The sequence below is a fragment of the Quercus lobata genome, chromosome 5 (assembly GCF_001633185.2).
Source record: "Quercus lobata isolate SW786 chromosome 5, ValleyOak3.0 Primary Assembly, whole genome shotgun sequence".
In the NCBI taxonomy this organism is placed as follows: domain Eukaryota; kingdom Viridiplantae; phylum Streptophyta; class Magnoliopsida; order Fagales; family Fagaceae; genus Quercus; species Quercus lobata.
In genome coordinates, this window is record NC_044908.1 from 45894308 (window position 1) to 45911855 (window position 17548).

The following is a 17548-nucleotide window of genomic DNA, read 5'->3' on the forward strand; positions in this document are numbered from 1 at the left end:
ATGAATGATATATAAGCTTCTTGATTTCGTGTTTCCTAAGATTATTTATCCTAGGACTTAATACTAAGGTCATTCAAACGCTTAACTGACCTTTCAACACTTGCTTAAACTTGCCCATAAAGGAACAAATGAACATTTGAATATTAAAAAATTTAATAAAATGAAAATAGCTTATACTTACGCTAGTTTAACTTAAACTAAGATGAACTCCTTTATTATAACTAGAGTCGTTAAGTTATGATTTTTCCTATAACATTTATGTTGGCTTATTCCATGACAAAAAGTGTTGTAATTTTATTAATTTATTTCCTTGTATTTTGTGGGATTTATTTGTAATGGGTTTAGTATTAAGCTAGTGAAGATTGCTCAAGAAGTTGATCTCGATACTTGTCTCGCAAGTGGTGCAACCCACGAAAGTCACATGAGAAGGACATGCTAGAAGCTGAAGAATCAAGTGTCAGGCTGTATTTCGCGAGTCACTTCGCGACTCAGGCCAAGTCACGAATGACCCGCAAAACTTTCTGCTAGAGGATTTTAAGTGTGACTTTCTTACCCTTCACCTATACTATATATACCCTCATTACCCACAAAAGTGAAAAGAGGCTATTCAGAAGAAAACCCGAAAGAGGTTTCTACAACACACCCACCAATTAGAGAGAACTACTTATCCTTAAGTAAGAATTCTTTTGCAGTCTCTTCTCCTTCCCCTCTCCCATTGTTATACCTTGAGAGGAGATTTGTACCTAAACATAGGTCATACCTATTCAAAGTGCAAAGAGTGTTTTGGAGCTTGGGAAGCATTTGAGATTTGTCAAAAGAAGCCAGTGAGGCTTGGTGGATGTAATCTGGCGGTATTGTGAGATTTGGATAACTAGTGAAGACAAGACTCTGAGAAGTCTGTTGGTAGCTAGAGCTTGGAGGGCTTAAGTACATTGGGTAGAATAGGCTTGGAGGGGTTTTTTGATATCTTTGTACTCCAACTTATTCACTAGTGGATTGATTTCGACTTGGAGGGTCATAGAGAGGTTTTTCGCCAAATTCTTTGATTTCCTTTTCAATAACACGTCTTGGTGTTATCTTCTATTTGCATCTCTCTTCCCTTACTCTTTAAGCTTTGTATTTATTAATGCTTGCATGTGGTTATGGCTTAGAGAGTAGTTCCAGTTATTGTGTATAATTCACTCTTGTTCCACAATTAGATAAGTTAGAGTAAAAGTAATCAAGCTGTGTTTTTAAAATTAGGGGTTTAAACAAGCTATAGTGTTTTACACTATTTGAGCTTTCAATTTGTATCAGAGTGGCTACACTTGTTTTGGTTTAATTACCTAAGTGTGATCATTGACCCTTTGTGTTTATTGCCATGGATAGTGCTTTGTGTGCTTCTTTGCATGGTTTGGATGTTTTTGATTGTAACATGCCATGTGTTTGTGAAAATGCCTCTATGAGTGTTTATCCTCATGCTTGTGATGACATGTTACATGACTCTTTGGGTGTTGTTAAAATTCCAAATGTAAAACTCTTGAAGAAAAAGGCTAAGAAGTATAAGAAAAAGGCAAGTTCATTTGTGAAAAGGATGATTTGATTGCTAAGCTCAATCAATCCAACAAATTGGTTGAAAAGTATAAGAAACTTGCTAAACATTCTCTTGAAAAACTAAAGGAGTTTGAATGTTTGAATGTGGACTTGGATGCTAAACTTGTTTTGTCTAACAAACTTGTTGATGATCTTAAATGTGAAAATGAATCTTTTAAGATGCATGCCAAGTGTTTGATTACAAACTTGTTGGATTACATTTTCTTTTTATATCTCTATGCTTGCAAAATTTTTAGAGGATCAAAAATCAATAGCTATGTCATCAATCAAATATTTAAATTTTGTAGTTTAAAAATTATGCAAAAAATAATAATAATAATAAGTCTATAGATCAAATAGTGAATAACATTTGATTAGCACAAAACTTGACAGGCATGTTAAAAACATAAAGAACATACAATCCAACAGTTAGATTTTCAAAATATGTAGTTATGTTAAGTTTTTAAGTGGAAGTTGTAGCCATTGGCTATAACCAAGTTTGTAGCCAAATTTTGTGTGTGTGTGTGTGTGTGGGGGGGGGGGGGGTGTTTAGTAACTAGCCTTATTACACGAGCTTCACGCGTGCTTTGAGGCTCTTTCTTTATTCAGGGGAGGGGCTTTAGTATCATAAATTTCCATTCATTTCAATTTGAGATATACACACCTGTTCAATAACTGATTCAGGGTTGCTACATCTTCCAATCATTGAAAATCCTAGTAGTGTGATGAGATTTATGTGTTTGTGGGTGTGTTAAGTATTTTATGCTACATCTCATCACACCTTTGAACCTTTGCACCCATGAGAAGATAACAAGGAAAATAAATGAGGCTTAATATAAATGCATAATTTAAAGACTTAAAACATTAAAGGAATGTAAATACATAAATCATAAAGGAATTTAAAGACATAAAGCTATAAAGGAATGTAAATGCATAAAGCAAAAAAGGAATTTAAAGGCATAAAGGTATAATGTAAATACATAAAGCTATAAAGGAATTTGAAGACAATGCATGAATTTAAATGACTTTAAAAGTAAATGAAATCTTCTTTGAGTACTCTCCCTGTGTGTGTGTTAAAAAAAATACTTAATATTCTCAAAAAAAAAAAAAAAAAAAAATCTTCTTTGAGTAAACCTCTATACCCATGAAAAATCAAATATAGTGGTGCACAAGGCTAGTCCTCCACTCGCTATATTGATTTAGGGTATAGGGTTTAGACTAGGAAGACCCACCTAAATTAGATCTTTATACCCATTTCAAACCAAAATGGTGGTGCACAAGAACAAGCCTCCACTCACCATATTAAATATTTAACATGGTGTAAGGTTGCCTTTCTTTTAAATCAGTGGGCTTTAGTATGTCTTTGTGTAAAAGAAGGCAAAAACCTTCACAGATGGCATATTCATATATCAAATATAAGGGAAAACACAACCTTTGAACAAGAAAAAAAAAACGCAATAATTTAAATGACATAAAAGTAAATAACTTGGAAAATAAATAGAAAGAAAAGTAAATGACATAAAATAAAAGAGCATAAATTAAAGGTGCAAGGAATAAAAGAGCATGAAAAGTAAAGAATTTTATAGATTTAGAATGTTATTACAACCAAAAAAAAAAAAAAAGGTTGAGTAGGGTAGTAGCTACACTGCCCTAGCTCTAAGAAGAAATTTTGAAGGTTCACCTATAGGTTTGGAGGGTGAAAAGGGAGTAGGAGAGGGGGACTAGAAATTCTATATTTACGGAACTATTCTAGGGAGAATGAGAGAGAAAATAGGTCTAGAGAGAATCCTAGAGAATTTGGATAAGATAGGAATTTTTTTGGGATTTTTTGTGTTTGGGGGGGGGGGGGGGGGGGGGAGTATTTATACAAAACAACAAGAGGGGTGGGATCCCCATGATGTTGTTGCCTAGGGGGTAGGCTTAATTCCTCCTAATTCGAAGCGATATCTTCAAGTCTCTTTTATGTGGAGTAGCTAACCCATTATACTTCAATATGGTCCAAGCGGTTTTCACCCATTGATTTTATATTTGTAATTTTTATTGTACAAAAACACTCCAAAAACAACTCTTGTGCTTGAAAAAGTATTTTTAATAGGGTTTTAACATTTTCTTGATATTTCATCCGTTTCAACTTTGATTTTGGCTCATGAACTATTGTTTTGAAGAAAATTTTATAATCTTTAAGATGAAAAAAATTTATCTCGATCGAAAGATAGTATTTTTTGGTCAAATTTTTTACTAATCCCAATTAGGGTTTAGTCTATGTTGGTCAAATTTAGCCAAAAGTGGCAAGTTTGGGATTTTAAACCCTTGAATCATTGAAATGATTTATCCAATGCTTGCAAGATGAAAATACATTTTCCATGTAGTTCTTTATTTTCTTGCTTCCAAAAATATGAATTTCAAGTGTTTTGACATGCTAATTGAGGCTAGACCAAATACGGTATCAAAAACTTCCCATTCTTTTTCTAATAATTATTGAATGATAAATGTTGGACAAAGAATTTAATGTTATATTTTGTCTCAACTTTCCCTTTTTTTGTCAATTAAAGAAAGACTTTTCTAAAGATGGCTTTTGTCAATTAAAATCTCTAGATGCAAGTTTCTGTTGTACAATAGAAAGAAAAGGAATAACATAGTTTTCATGTGCCTCTACAGGTAAAGACTGAAGATATTAGATCCAGAATGAAATGGAATATAATAAAATGAACTATTTTGGAATATTTTTTCATTTCCTTGTTTGAGAGTTTTAATAAATGGAATGGAAAGGTAATTCTCTTATTTGAAAGCTTAATAAGTGAGAGAGAATGGAATGAGTAAGAGAAAACATTCATTCCTCTCCATTTTGTTAAAATCTCAAATTTTCATTTTCTCCGAAATTGGGAGGAATTGGATTGAAATGAATTAAGTTTAATAAAATTTTCACTAAAACCCCCAATAGACCCCTATATATTTAGTCACCAAAAAAAAAAAGAGAGTCTAATAATAATGTAAGGTAGAATTTTATCAACCATCTTGTTGGCTTTATTCCATGCCAAATTTGCTTGTATTTTAGCAATTAGTAACCCTATATTTAGGTGGGAATCATGTAAGGGTAGTGAGTGAAAGAGTGTGAAGAAATGCTCAAAATTGTGCAAAGTAGCAGGAACTCGTGATTGGATCTCGCAAGTGGCTCGTGACTTACAAGCTGCCAGGAGTTGCACACATGCCAAGCATGCCAGAAGTTGAAGCGTCATGCTAGCTAGAGCACTATAGGACAAAAATTATAGACTGGCCGTTCTGTTAACTCGCGGCTTGAACTCGCGACTCAGTTAAGTCGCGAGGCCAAGCCGTCAGCCAGCTCTGTTTTGAAAAACCTAACTCTTCACATTCCATTCTTACCCTAGTATAAATATCCCTTATACCCACGAAATGTAGAGAGCTTCCAGAGAGAATTTTAAGAGAGAAACCCTAGAGAAAAACAAGATTGACTCATCCCCAATCTTCATATAGAAACTCTTCAAATTCCTCTACTCTCTTCCTCTCCATTGTTACATCCTTGAGAGGTTCATTACCAAAACCTTTTCTCACCATACCCACATCTATGAGAAGGCTGTTTGGTGCTTTGGGAAGCTGTTAGGAAGGAACCAATTTCATATTGGTTGATGCTATGGTCAAGTAGTGGAGTCTAGTAAGCTAGAAAAGACAAAGGTTCGGCGTAACCTCGTTGGAGCAAGAAGCTTGGAGGGCTTAGGTACACTGGGTAGATTAGGTTTGGAGGGTCTATTGCTATTTATGATTACATTTTCTAGTGGATTATTGACCGCTTGGAGGGTGGTAGAGAGGTTTTCCGTCGAAGGCTTCGGTTTCCTCTTCGATAACACATCGTTGTGTTGTCCTTGTGTTTGCATCTCTCTTCCCTTAATCTTTGTCATTTAATTTCTGCTGTGGATGCAATTTTATTTGGTTTAGATTTTTTATCAATTCGGTTATAAGCTTATGTTCATTTTCCGCACATAAATTATTTGATATTTAGCTTGAATTGGTAATTTGTAAATTGGGGGTCTAAACGTTCATAGTGTTTTATACATATATTGAACTTTCAATTGGTATCAGAGCGGGTTCACTTATATTGGTTTCATTACCTTAGTGTGATCCTTGACCCCATATTGGGATGGATCGGTCTCAATCTTTAAATGTACCACCATATTTTGATGGTAACAACTATGCCTTTTGGAAGGTACGTATGAGAACATTTTTGTGTTCCATTGATGAAGCTGTTTAGGATGCCGTTGATATTGGTTGGACAAGGCCTGAGGCAGCCAAATCCACATAGGATAAGGCAACCCTTGCCGCGTCTAATGCTAATAGTAAAGCACTTAACACAATTTTCTATGGTGTGTCTCTAGATAAGTAACACCAGATTTCTCATATGACCGTTGCCAACGAAGCATAACAGATTTTAGAGACCATTTACGAGGGAACAAAGAAAGTGAAAGACACCAAGCTCCAAATGTTGACCACCTAGTTTGAGGAGCTCAGAATGAGTGAGGATGAGTCCTTTGACTCTTTCTATAGTAAGTTGAATGAAGTTGTCATCGGCAAGTTTAATTTGGGAGAGAAGACGGAGGATTCCAAGATAGTAAGGAAGATCCTTCGGTCATTGTCGGAAAGCTTTCGTGCGAAAGTGACGGCTATTGAAGAGAGTAAGGACTTGGATGAAATCAAAGTCTAAGAGCTGATTGGCTCTCTTCAGACTTACGAACTGTCATTGCCAAATCCAAGGAAGAGCAAATCTCTTGCTCTCAAGACCAAAACGAAAGGGTGGAAGTTTCGGACTCATCGAATGAGGATGTAGTCGAAAAGGATGTTGCCTACCTTGTGAAAAACTTCCAGAAGTTCCTAAAATTCAAGAACAATGGAAAGTTTGATGATAAAGGGAAATTCCAAGGGTCCGGGAAGGATAAAAAGGACTTCAAAAGGAGAGAAGGGAAGGAGTCCTAATCTACTCAAAGAGTCACTTGTTTTGAGTGTAATGGACATGGCCATTTCAAAAATGAATGTCCTAATTACTTGAAATCAAAGGGCAAGGCGTATGCCACCACTCTCAGTGACTCAAATTCCTCTATCTCTGATTCGGAGGATAGCTCTGATGAAGAAGGGAGTTTCTCAAAATTTATGACTATTGCTCATATTTAGTCTTTGGAGGACTTGAATTTGCTTGTGCAAGAACTTGGGGAGCATAGTGATGAGGAATCAATGGGAATTGTGGAAGAATCGAATGCTGAAGATGATGAAGATTCAGCCGGTCTTCAAGAGAATTACAAGTCACTCCTTGAGAAATCGGGAGAATATGCAAGGGTGGCCAAGGCAGCTGTGAAAAAGATGAAGAAAGCTGAGGAGGACTATAGAAGTCTCCTAGTGAGATATAAGGAGGCCAAATGTGAGATAGAGACGCTAAATGGTGAGCTAACCGAAGCTTACACCAAAGTAAAATTCCTTGAACACGAAGTGGTTCGAGCAAATGCCACGATAGAGAGTCTCCACCAAGAAGCTAGATGATATAATTTCATCTCAAAAACATTTCTCAGACAAGTTAGGGTTGGGATATAACGGAGGGAGTAGCTCATCGACCAATGTCACCAAAGAAGTGAAGTTTGTGAAGGCTACAGAGCCGGTTGTAGATGCCTCTACTCCTGAGAAAGTTAAGGATGAAAAGAAGGAGAATGTGATTAATCCACGGATGTTGAATAAGCCCTGTAATCAATCAAAGATCACACATGAAGCTAGAGGGAGATCACTTCCAAGATCACAACGAGGTCCTAGAACAAACCATGTGTGTCATCACTACGGACTTCAAGGGCACACCCTACCCAATTGTCATAAGTTGAGAGCATTGAGGAATGCAAGTGATCAAAGGTTAAAAGGACCAAGAAATGATGAGAGGACTTGGGCTGTTAAGCCATCAAGAGATCAAAATGGTGATCCCGAAATGATGGACATGATAAAGATGATTGTTGCATTCACTAACTGTTTGGAAAGCTTCACTAGAAGGTTTGAAAGTTCTAACTCTCGTACCCAATCCTATAGGGATATCACCCTAAATGCACGTGACGTGTGGGTGAAGAAGGGTACTCATGCATAAGCATTACAACATGTCCATGCATTAATACTTCCAATGTTTTTGTGATGATGCTTAGTTATGTGTTTGTTGCTAGTTTAAATTGAAAATTGTTTGTTTGTTTGCTTTTTGTTGTAATTTTTTTTTCATTGTTGTTTTTTATCAAACTTTCTCTTGCTTTTGTGTTAAAAAAAAAAAAAAAAAAAAAATCCGTGGTCTTACAGAGATTCAAGGAATTGTACCAACACCAAGAGATTCAAGGAATTGTACCAACACCAATGTCTTACGGAGGGATTCAAACCGTGGACCATCGAGAGGCTTGGTGAAGATGTCCGTCTTTTGATTGTCCGTGTGTATGAATTCAAGGCACACAAATTTTTCTTCCACGAAATCCCGAATGAAATGGTAAATTATCTCTATGTGTTTAGACTTTGAATGCTGGACTGGGTTCTTAGAGAGATTTATGGCACTGGTGTTGTCACAGAAAACACACATTGTATCTTGAGGAATTTCATAGTCATGAAGTAACTTCTTCATCCAAAGAAGTTGTGTGCAGCAACTTCCAACGACTATGTACTTTGCTTCGGTTGTAGAGAGAGACACGGAATTTTGTTTCTTGCTCATCCAAGAGACAAGATTGTTACCAAGATAGAAGCAGCCTCTTGAAGTACTCTTTTGGTCATCCACACTACTAGCCCACTCTGCATCTGAATACTCAAAAAGGCAAGCATTTGAGTCTTTTGAATACCACAACCCATAATCTGGAGTTCCATTGATATATCGTATAATTCGCTTTACCGCAGTCAGGTGTGATTCCTTTAGAGCAGCTTGATATCTAGCACAAACACCAAAGCTAAATGCAATATCCGGTCTACTAGCTGTAAGATAGAGTAGACTCCAAATGATACTCCTATACAAGGTTGGACTCACTTCCACCCCGGAAGAATCAACATTCAATTTTGTAGACGAGCTCATGGGAGTGGAGGCATGCTTTTTGGAGTCTAGTCCAAACTTCTTGATAATGTTTCTAGCATACTTTTCTTGTGAAACAAATATGCCTTCCCTCTTTTGTTTGACTTGAAGGCCTAAGAAAAATGTGAGCTCCCCCACCATACTCATTTCAAATTCTTTTTTCATCTCCTCAGAGAATTCTATAGCCCGATCATCAATGGTAGCCCCAAATACTATGTCATCAACATATACTTGAGCCACGAGAAGGTAATTTTCATCATTCTTGACAAACAAAGTCCGGTCAGCATATCCCCTTTTGAATCCTCTATCCAAGAGGTAATGGGTAAGCCGATCATACCAAGCTTTAGGAGCTTGTTTTAAGCCATAAAGGGCTTTCTTCAATCTCAACACATGATTAGGGAAGTGAGGATCCTTAAAGCCTTTGGTTTGTTCAACAAACACTTCTTTATTCAGGTATCCATTTAGAAATACACATTTTACATCAATTTGGTAGAGTTTGAAGTTCATAGTGCATGTAATGGACATAAGAATCCGAATAGACTCAAGTCTTGCCACAGGAGCGAAGGATTCATCAAAGTCTACTCCTTCTACTTGAGTATATCCTTAAACTACTAACTGAGATTTATTATGGATTATCTCTCCATCTTCATCGGCCTTGTTTTTGAATATCCATTTAGTGCCAATGACATGAACATTTTCAGGACTTGGAGTAAGTTCCCACACATCATTTCTCACAAATTGATTCAGCTCTTCATGCATTGACTCAACCCAATTTTCATCTTAGAGAGCTTCTTCTACCCTTTTTGGCTCAAATTGAGCAAGGTAGCAATGGTATGTTACATGATTAGCCAAAAGTATGTTTCCTTTTCTAAGGCAAAGACCTTCAGCTAAAGACCCTATAATGTTGCTATCTGGATGGTTCTTAATCACTCTTGATGATGGCTTCTTTGATGTGGAGACTTCATCATTCCATGAGATGGGAGGATGAACTTCCGGAGGAGTGAGAGGACTTGATGTTCTAGACATTGATCTTGTTTCCATTCTTAGGTTCATGGGAGTTGATTCCTCTTCCGGTGTAGATCCTTCAACTTCTATATCAAGAGCTTCGACCTCAACAGTGGGTTTTTTAGTGCTCGGTCTTTCTCCATCATCAACCATTTCTACCTTTGTTAAGGCATCATCAATTTTGACATTGATGGACTCCATTGCTATCTTAGTTCTCTTGTTGAAAACCCTATATGCCCGGCTAGTAGTAGAGTACCCAAGAAAAATGTCTTCATCACTTTTTGCATCAAATTTCCCAAGGTTCTCCCGATCATTTAGAATGTAGCACTTGCTTCCAAACACTTGGAATTACTTTACTCTTGGCTTCTTTCCATTCCAAATCTCATAAGCGGTCTTCTTTGTTCCCATTCGAAAGAATATTCTTTTGCCAATGTGACATAAGGTGTTCACAGCTTCTCCCTAAAACTTTTGAGGTATTTGCTTGTTTAGTAGCATAACTCTTGCCATTTCTTGAATCACCCGGTTCTTTCTCTCTACCTCTCCATTTTGCTGAGGAGTTTTGGAGGCTGAAAATTCCCTTTTTATTCCATTCTTTTCACAAAATGACTCAAATCTTTCATTCTCAAATTCCTTCCCTTAATAACTTCTTATCTTGACAATAGGAACCCCTTTCTCGTTTTGTAATCTCTTGCAAAGAGTTTCCAACTTCTCACATGCTTCTGATTTTTCTCTAAGAAATTCAATTCGCATCTTGAGAAATCATCAACAATGACCATAATGTACCTCTTTCCTCTTAGACTTTTAGTTCTTGTAGACCCCATTAGATCAACATGAAGAAGCTCTAAAAATCGTGAAGTAGCAATCACATTCACCTTATGATGACTTGCCTTTGTTTGCTTTCCCATTTGGCATGCATCACAAATAGTCTTCTTCACCTTTCCAAACTTTGGAAGTCCCTCAATTGCTTCAAGTTTAGATACTTTAGCTACTTGTTTGAAATTTGCATGCCTAAATCTGTGATGCCAAAGTTCCAACATGTCAACACGAGCATTTCTACACGAAAAAGGTGCCGTAGGAACTACTCCATAGCAATTATCGGTAGTCCTATTTCCCTCCAAGACTTGAATCCCTTCTTCATTGATGATTTTGCATCCCTTCTTTGAGAATTGGACAAGGAAATCCTCATCACATATTTGAGTGATGCTCAAGAGATTCGCCTTCAACCCTTTGATGTATAAGACATCTTTCAATAGAGATAATCCAAGTATCTCAATAGTCCCTTTTCCGAGAACTTGAGCATAGCTTCCATCACCAAACATCACATAGTCACCAACCTTCTCTTTAAGTGTCTTAAATAGTGATTTATCTCCTGTCATATGACGAGAACAGCCACTGTCAAGATATCATAAGCATGAATTAGATACCTTCAATGAGGTATGCACAAATAGACACGCATGAGACAAACATTTTTGACCTTCAAACAAAAATTTATCTTCAATTTCCATGCTTCTATTAGATTGAATTTTCTTTTTCAGGTTATCAACCTTCTCACACAATATTCTATTTTTTCTTTTGTACTTCTTAATCAAAGAGTTAGATTCAAATAGGTTATTGTGTAAGATGTGATTCTTATTTTCAAAATATTTCAGCATGTAAACAAACATCTTAGCATGTTTCTTTGTTTTTAATAACTCTAAGAGTTCATTGTTAGGACACCCTTCAAACATACTCATAGAGTCATTATCACAAACATTTAAACCACAATTCAGCATAGCCTTTTCCATAGCTGCGTCCATAGCAAAGGGGTCTAGGATCGCACTTAGGTAATTAAACCACAACAAGTGCACCCACTCTGATACCAATTGAAAGTTCAATTAGTGTATAAAACACTATGAACATTTAGACCCCCAATTTACAAATTACCAATTCAAGCTTAATATCAAACAATTAATGTGCAGAACATGAACATAAGTTTAATACAGAATTGATAAATAGTCTAAACCAAATGAAATCGCATCCACAATAGAAATTAAATGGCAAAGATTAAGGGAAGAGAGATGCAAACACAAGGACAACACACGATGTGTTATCGAAGAGGAAACCAAAACCCTCGGTGTAAAACCTCTCCGCCGCCCTCCAAGCGGTAAATAATCCACTAGAAAATGTAGTTGGGATACATGAACAGTAATAGACCCTCCAAGCCTAATCTACCCAGTGTACCTAAGCCCTCCAAGCTTCTTGCTCCAATAAGGTTGCCCTGAACCTATGTCTTTTCTAGCTTACCAGATTCCACTACTTGACCATAGCATCAACTAATATGAAATTGGTTCCTTCCTAACTGCTTCCTAAAGCAACAAACAACATTTTCACAGATTTGGGTATGGTGAGAAAAGGTTTTGGTAAAGAACCTCCTAAGAATGTAACAATGGAGAGGATGAAAGTTGAGGAATTTGAAGAGACTCTATATGAAGATTGAGGATGAGTCAATCTTATTTTTCTCTAGGGTTTCTCTTTCAAAATTCTCTCTAGAAGCTCTCTACATTTCGTGAGTATAATGGGTATTTATACTGGGGTGAGAATGGAATGCGAAGAGTCAGGTTTTTCAACACAGAGCTGGCTGGCAGCTTGGCCTCGCGACTTGACTGAGTCGTGAGTTCAAGCCGCGAGTTAACAGAACGGTCAGTCTGTACTTTTTGTCCTGTAGTGCTCCAGCTGGCATGACGCTTCAACTTCTAGTATGCTTGGCACGTGTGCAACTTCTGGTAGCCTGCAAGTCACGAGCCACCCGCGAGATCTAGTCACGAGTCCCTGCTACTTTGCACAATCTTGAGCATTTCTTCACACTCTCTCACTCACTATTCTTACATGATCCCCACCTAAATACAAGGTTAGTAATTACTAAAATATAAGCAAATTTGGCACGGAATAAAGCCAATAAGATTGTTGATAAAAATCAACCTTACAGAAAACATACCTGCACTAGTCGCACATGTGTTTGACAAAATATGGTCAGATCCCCCAAGTAGGAGCCTAGAACAGAAACCAGCGGATACAAGATTTAGTTCTAAAAGAAGGGAAGTTCCATGAGTTCTCTTGGCTCACCAGAATCAAATTCCTCTAATAGTTTCTCCTCCTCTCAGATATCCGCCAAAGAATCTCATCCCCAGATTACTTGAGGAGTCTAGCATTTGTTGCTAACCTTATGGCTTTGACAATTGGCAGCAACAATTTCAGTGCAAGAATCGCTTAGGGACAGAGAGAGAAAGCACGCAATAAACAAAGGCTTCAAAAGGCTCACAACTTACATCCTAGAAGCCACATTCATCCTCAACTTGATTAGAATATAATCTGGAGCAACAGCCAGTCCAGCAAGTTCAAGAACAATTGGATAGAATCCCAGCACTTGGTTTTGCAAATGGAGGCACAACACAGCGGCAAAAACTTAAGAAATAAGAGCACCCCTTCTTAGACAAGATAAATGGTGGTCATTGGCTCATGAGAGAGAATGGAAGAATTTACAAGATGACTATGCAAGAAGTGATAGTAGTTTTTCCCGCCAGGGAGTTAATAACAGTAGAACAGAAAGATCTTTTGCCGAAGAACTTGAGTGGGAAATTAGGGGATTTGACAATGAAAGGCCAAAAGTTGCTAGGGATGTCACAGGTTCTACTGTGACAGTCAGAAACGATAAGAGAGCAGTATCAGGACAAAATTTGAAGGCGAAAAGAGCATGTTGACAACAAGGGCAACCATTGGAAGAGTACCACCAAGTCTTCATTTTCTCTCCTTTCTTTTTTCTTTTCTTTTTCTATCCTTTAATTGTGAGTTTATTTTTTTTTATTTTTTATTTTTTGGGTGGAGAGGGAACAAAACTAATATGGGCATCTCACATTTTGACGGGATCTTTGACACTATTTTGACTGCTAGATCAGTTACACCTTCATGGTAATAAATTGAGAGGTTTGGATTTGTATTTTCCTACAAACTCCAGTAGCCAGTCTCTAGCTATTCTGGTTATCCTTCACAACCAACAGAGCAAGCGGTTGAGAAGAGTATAGAAATTTAAAGCTCCAGATTAATTTTGATGGTAATTGGCAAATTCCTGAAACAAACCAGAAATAAATATCTTATAGAAACTTAAATTGAAAGCGCTTTAATGATTTACCCCTTGATGACTTAAAGCAAGACCAAAACCTAAGAGAACTTGGAAGATACCAATCTAATATTGACAGCCATTAAACTTTTATCCATGATCACTGAATGTTTTAATTTTGAAGTTATCACATACAGCTTGTATGTGATAATAATCTCTTCACATCCCTGATGAACAATGTCCTACTGAGAAACTCACCTTTAACAGCCATCAACCAAAACCACCAATTGTTGGTAATTAAAAGTTATGATGTCCTACAAAAACAGCTTTGATGTGACCAATTCCTTCATCCATGAATTACAACAGAAATTTATGCTGCAACTCACTATATAATTCATCTCACAGCCATCAACCAAAACTACCATTTGTTGGTAATTAAAAGTCATGAAGTCCTACAAAACAGCTTTGATGTGACCAATTCCTTCATCCATGAATTTCCACAGAAAGTTATGGTGCAACTCACTATATAATTCATCTCATCTAATGCATACAAAAAACTAGCATACAACACTAATGATACAACAATTTAATGGTAGCTCACTCCTTCACCACTTACAACCTTACCAATCCGGTATGCTTTATAAGCTCCATTTCCACTCTCAAGTATTCTATAAGACGCCTCCTTGCTCACAACTAGAACCATCCCAATGCCCATGTTAAAAGACTGCCTCATCTCATCATCCTCGATTTTTCCCTCTTAATTAAAAAGTAAGAAAAAAAAATTATTTATGTTCTCATGAAAAATATATAGGTAGTTGAAGAAAACCAGACAATGAAAAAAAAATATATGGATGACAGAAGTACTCTGCCAACAATCACTTCATCTTTTCTCAATATTTCCAACACGAAGAATACATTTTACCTCTTGAATCCACTTAAACACACTTGGGACTTCCCAAGAGTTATTATGGATGACAGCACCAAGCACTTTTGGAAACACTCGAGGTATATTGTCTGGGAAACCACCACCTGTGATGTGGGCAATCCCCTTTATCCCACCCTTGCTTATTATGTCAAGTACCTTTTTTTTTTTTTGGAGAAGGATTATGTCAAGTACCTAATTTTGAAGGAAAGGGGAAAACACATAGGTCAGACTAAGCAACAAGACAATATTGAACTGTATAATGTAAAATAGAAGGCAAAAGTAACCTGCATAACATAGATAACGGTTGGGGCCATCAAAGCTTCGCCTAATGTAACATCTTCACCAGGAACTTTGTGCTCCAGAGAAAGGCCACTTCGAGTTAGAACCATGTGAAAATATAGCAGTACATATCAGCAAGGAATTTGGCAGACTAAAGCATCATTTATTGAAATACTTCAGCAAATACTATTTCAAATATTTAACGAAGTCTTTTCATTAGATGTTTTCAAAATAATGGCATGGTAAAGACTCTTAGAAAACAAACACTAACCGTCTTACTGGAGAGAAACCATTAGAATGAATGCCACTGGATGGCAGGCCAATAAGGACATCTCCAGCCACAATGTCTCTCCCATCAATAACTGAATCTTTTTTTACAATGTCAACAGCAAAACCCATGAAATGCACACTAGAGGTTAAAGAATATGCATAATCGTTCTAATTTTAATCCAAATAGGAGGGGGGATGGAGAATTAAAAAAATGTGGAAAAAAGGCCACAATAGTTTTAAATGTAATCAAACTTCACTAAAACCATGTAAGAAGCTAATTCTCTCCAGTCAAGACACACAGTCCAGTCAAATTGAATAAGCAGCATAAATGTTGAAACACATGATTTTCACAATCAACTAACTGTATGTGTGCCATGGCCACATCCATCATATTCTGAGAGGGATGGTATAACAAGATGAGTACACTCAAATTTGTTGTCTTATTAAGAAAAATACCCACTCACCCACCCCCTCCCCCCCACCCCTCTTTCCTCTCCATAGCCAAGTACTTCAACTCTGTACCTCTTGTACTATAATCATGAAGTAACCCTCAAAGCGGAATAAAAAGCTAGTTAGCTCTCTCACATACCGTACAATCTGCCAACATAAGATACTGGCAATATTTGAACTAATTAATTCCAGGTACTATCTCATTTGAGACCCATTAATGTGAAAAGGACACAAACAGGATGTTAGATTAATATACTAATTATAAGAGCAGTTAGATGCATGATTTGCCCTCCCATTATAATTCACAGCTTGTAGAAATTTGTCACAGTCAAAACACAAAATACTTACTGCCTAACCTTCAGACCTATTGCCAAGGCAGGGTCCTTTGGACTTACCCCTGGGGAGTAAACCACATGATATATTAAATGGAGAGCACTCATTGACACAAGCAAATTTTTCAAGAGACTAAAAAGGTAATAAGAATAAAATAAGCCAAATACCTCTCCTCCTAAAAGAGCACAAGCAGATTGTTGGCAACCATCTACAATGCCTTTTATAACCTAGATTAGAAAACAGAAAGATCAAATCAGCTTGAGCTTTTGTGCATTTACAATTTTTGTGACCCATGCAACCTAGTCCAATTATGCACATTTGTTTGTACCTTTTCAGCAAGGTCAACATCTAGTGTTGGAAAAATGCATGTGTGCAGCGGAAAAAATAACGAATCTACTTCATTCGCAATTGATAACATATACTATGTAAGTTTTAGAATTTGAGAACAAAAATGCGTACCTTGGTATGGTGAAATTCAAAACTAAAGATCATAAGTTCATGGGAAGACTTTTAATCTTTACTCCAATTCCACTTTGTTAGGTTCTAAAAACTTAGGATTTTATGTATTTAGAACTCTAATGTGTATTGTTGGCAAACCATGATCAAAACAATATGTTTAGTCGTGTTTAGATTTGCTCAAAGTTGATTCATTTATGTAAAGTTGGAATAAGCTGTTGCAAGATTCATTTATGCTTCTCGGCCTGGTTCGATCGATCAAAGCTTAGGCTTGATCAATCGAAAATCGAGTCAGAGACGTTTTCTATAGAATTCCAACTAATCCCTAGTTTTGTTTTAAAATGTTTAGGGTTTTCTAATTTTCCCTAAGTATAAAAGGCAAACTCTAGTCACGTTTTACTATTGCTCATATTGCTGTTTGTGTAAATCTCTTGTGAGATCTGTGAGGAGCTTTTCTTTACACAAGCTTAGGATTATCAAGAAGGAGATTCATTCGAGAGCTTGATGATCATTCAGTTGCTGCCATAAGAACTTAAAGAAACATAAGCAGGTGTGCTTGTACTTGCTGGAGAATCCAAGAAAGAAGGAGTCCATGGTTTCGGAGCTTGTACGTGGTCGTGTCAGTAAGTTTCTATTGGTGGGTAGCAATAGAATGTTAGCGGTCTAAGTCCTGTTGAACAACTTCGATTCTTTCATAGTGGATTCAGGTTTACCTTGAGGATAGCTAAGTTAAATCCTCCCTAAGTTTTTACCGGTTTGGTTTCCTAGGTGATCATATCATTGTGTTAGTTATCTTTCCGCTGCATTGCATGTTATGATTGTTTGATTGTGATAACCTAGATTTGGAATTTGGACCAAGTAACAACTTGGCTAATTACCTAGGTTAATCCAATTGTGTTTTTAAGGGGTCTAAAAACTATCACACTTGATACCCAAGATGTGTGGTCTCTCAATCGGTTTCCAAGGAAAGAATAAAAAGTGTCCAACACTCACATACAAACCATTTCATCCTTTGTATGATCTTAATGAAAGACCTTATGAAAGTTTCATATAAAAACCTTAATGAAATTCTATATGTTTCTCTCTTTATATA

General features: G+C 36.8%; 1 long non-coding RNA gene across 1 annotated transcript; it reads right to left on the reverse strand.

Moving 5' to 3' along the window:
• Positions 1–14746: 14746 nt before the first annotated feature.
• LOC115991971 lies at positions 14747–15072 on the reverse strand. Its single transcript, XR_004092393.1, has 2 exons — positions 14952–15072; positions 14747–14823 (listed from the first exon to the last, which is right to left on the reverse strand). It is a non-coding gene; the product is annotated as an uncharacterized LOC115991971 (long non-coding RNA).
• Positions 15073–17548: the final 2476 nt, after the last annotated feature.